Source organism: Mauremys reevesii, linkage group 5, assembly GCF_016161935.1.
Source record: "Mauremys reevesii isolate NIE-2019 linkage group 5, ASM1616193v1, whole genome shotgun sequence".
NCBI classification, from domain to species: domain Eukaryota; kingdom Metazoa; phylum Chordata; order Testudines; family Geoemydidae; genus Mauremys; species Mauremys reevesii.
Genome location: NC_052627.1, coordinates 133,964,601 through 133,967,964, shown reverse-complemented (window position 1 = coordinate 133,967,964; position 3,364 = coordinate 133,964,601). Strand labels below are relative to the sequence as shown.

At 54.2% G+C, this 3,364-nt stretch overlaps 1 long non-coding RNA gene across 1 annotated transcript; it reads left to right on the top strand.

The window, feature by feature from the left end:
• The first annotated feature begins 296 nt into the window (after positions 1-296).
• On the top strand, positions 297-3,103 carry LOC120406914. Its single transcript, XR_005599659.1, has 3 exons — positions 297-472; positions 1,087-1,269; positions 2,668-3,103. It is a non-coding gene; the product is annotated as an uncharacterized LOC120406914 (long non-coding RNA).
• Positions 3,104-3,364: the final 261 nt, after the last annotated feature.

Sequence of the window (3,364 nt, the reverse complement as noted above, 5' to 3'; positions counted from 1 at the left end):
AAGGCTCTGATCAATTGTGGTTGTTAGAAGACCTCTGGCGAGTTTTGCAACATTTCCAGCCTGGGTAATGGCATTTCACCTGCAAAAAATCCCACTCTGGTCTTAGTCTGGAGAATTTATAATTCACTATCCCTCTGTCACAGGGTGACACTGGCCCTTTAAGAAGGAACAAGGTCCAGTGTAAATGTGACTGATCAGCACCAACCAATTAGGTTTAACAGAGGGCACCTGGGCCATAGTGGGGAGGGAGACTTGGTAAATCAGAACTGGCCGGCCCATGTCAGGGAAAGGGGAGACCTGCCAGAGGCAGGAGGGGGTTCCTAGAAGAAGGCTGGAGAAGGGTTTGCTGGCTGACCTCCAAGCTGGAGAGCCAAGGCTGAAGGTGGAGATGCAGCTGCTGACTTCCCCATGCTGGAGACCTGCTGCCAGAAGAACAGTGAGAGGGCCTGGGGGAGCGAGAGAGGCTCCCCCGGTGAGGCTGATCCCCCGGCAGGGAGGCTGTGGGGGTTTCTGCTGGGAAGCGAAGGGTGGTACCCCAGTTGGAAGGGCTGGGGGGTAGCTGTCCTACCAGGAGAGGATTGAGGAAGCGCCTAGAAGGCACCAGAGCATGGTATGTGCCACATGGACTAACTAGCATAGGACTTTAAGGACTACATGTCCTGGCGTGCTAGGTGGGCTGTGGTTTGGAGCTTCGGTTATGGACTACTTGGGCCATGTTGCAATACATTGGCCCCAAGGATGGGTAGGGCTGAGACAAGGCAGCTTGTATAGTGTAACTGGGTTCTCTGAAGGAGGGAAACTGAGGCAGGCATATCAGTCATGCTGCAGCCTGCTCTGCATGAGGATACCTCAGGCAGGGTTGCCTTGCTACCAACGCCTCAAACTCAAAATCATGCTGTGCCACCATTAAGTAGCTGTTGCATCCCACCCCAGAAGTGGGTGCATTTCAGCAGTGGGTGAGGTGTTCCCTGCACATGCAATGACACAGAGCCAAATTCTACCTTCAGTTACACCTGGCCAGCCCCAATGAAAAGCGCTGTAGAAGTAGAAGGGGCGATTGGCAATTATCATGATGTCGCATTACAGCATTGCAACGTGAAGATTCTGGCCAATGGACAAAGAGAGGAAGGCAGCGTTCTTGGCACGGAGTGGGCAGCTAACGGGGGACAGAGGACGCTTGGATGAGAGAGGGGCATGCAATGCTCCTATGTGATACAGAGACACGTCACGCGCTGTACGACTGGCTGGTGGTTTTGCAGAGCTTTTCAGGTTTGGCATCAATAATGGATGGGTTTCCTGAGGGGTATTAATAAGGGCTCATGCATCATGCATGACAAACTTCTCAGGGAAAGAGTGATGATTGTTTACTGCTATGAAAGAGACGGGCGGCCTGTATCCTGCCGGGGTGGTGGTGGTGTTAACAGCACAGCCATACCTGTCTCACCTGCGGCTGGGATCTTGCCACCTCACTTATGTTAAGCACCGATGGGCCCGATCTGCAACTGAATGGGAGGCCGGGAAAGAAAAACCAGCTGCTGCCAGGAGTGACAGAGCAGGTGGAGCAGGTGGCGTTCTTCTCCTTGTCAGTGCTGAAGTACTGCCCCCGGGTGGTGCTAGGGGGCGCTGTGCTGCAGGAGGCGCACCTTGCAGGTGAGACATTACAACTAAGATCCTGACCACTGGTGCCATGGCTCTTTCTGCAAGACCAGAGGGGTTCACTGGGGTCCTGGCTGAATTCCATTCCACCCCCTCCATTCCCCCGGCTGGTTGAAGAGGATGCAGGATTCTTCGCTCCTGGGTTTAACCTGTGACTGGAGGGTGACTAGTATATAAGAAGGGAAACTGAGGCAGCTTCTTGAGGCTTGTCAAGGGAAGGGGGTTGGTTGTCTTCTGTTCTGGGTTTTATGCTCCCCTTGGTATCTGAGCATGGTGCGTGGAGGGCCTTGGGCAGCTGGGCTGGGGCTTCGTCAGGCACGTCCCTGTGTCTGGAGAGGGGACGGGCTGGGCCCATGGTCCATAGGAGAAGAATTGTGTAAAGCTCACACACCGCGCTGGGGTTGAGGGGACGGTTCCAGGGGTGATTGGGACACATGTGAAGATGTTGCACAGCAGTGGGGGCTGCAGGATAGCACTGATGGGTCCTGGCAGGGAGGTACCCAGCACAGGAATAGCCGGTGGGGGGGTGTGCAGGTCAGCACTGATGGGTCCTGGCAGGGAGGTACCCAGCACAGGAATAGCAGGGGGGCTGTAGGTCAGCACTGAGGGGTCCTGGCAGGGTGGTACCCAGCACAGGAATAGCCGGGGGTGCAAGTCAGCACTGATGGGCCCTGGCAGGGAGGTACCCAGCACAGGAATAGCGCAGTGGGGGGACTGCAGGTCAGGACTGAAGGGTCCTGGCAGAGCAGTGGGGGAGCTGTTGTACGTGTTTTGATGGAATAAAGGTGCCTTACGAGTCAAAGGTGTTAACGTGACCCTGTCACTGTCCAGCATTAAGCCGTGTTAAACAAAGCTGGGGGGTTGGGATCCAGAGACCTCAGCCTGCTGAGCACCATGGCAAACACACCATTAAACCTCCTTTAGAACCTTTCATTAAAGATAAAGCAAAAGAAGGGTGAACAGTTAAAGTCTTTGGACTGTAAAATACCACGTAAGGCTTTCGTTTTACAGCAACCTGTGGGCCCTTCCCTTTCCCCGTCTAACCCCTGCTGGACCGGCTCGGTGGTGGTATTGAAGATGGAGTAAGTGTAATTTGGGGAGAAAAGAGAAGCAGCCGGTTGAGAGAAGCTGGAGCTGCTGCTGTTCTAGTGCAATCCTGTTTCCTAGAAGACAGACAAGACGAACACGCACTAAAGGGCAAAGAACTGAACAGCAGAGAGAAAACAGCTTCCATCTCTGGCGCTGACGTTCACTTGCAACCTCACTGCTGGAAAAACAGGCCTGGCACACAATTTTATCAGCCATGCCGAGCCCTGGCAAACTTGTACCTGTGTCAGGCTGTTCAGGGCATTGTTTTTAGCTGATTCACTGGTCAGGGGCTTACGGCGGTGCTGTCAATAGACAGTCTTGGCTGGCTAAGCCAAACTCTTAACCAGAAGGCAAAAGGAGAGAGAGAGGGAAGGGAAGAGCTAAAGTGGGAAAAGAAAAGGACACATGGGGCCTGGGGGAGGGATGTGTGTGACAGTCTCACATCCCAGGTGATTGGGATTTAGCCCATAAGGGTGGTGATGTCACCCGGGTCCCGCTCTTGGCCCGGTCTGGTCAGGATGTCACTCAGGATCAGGATGTCAAAGGCCCGTGGTAAATCCCAGCCATGATGGTAAAGCCTGGGGCAGCGTTGCTGGCAGACAGCTTCTCCTCTTCTTGA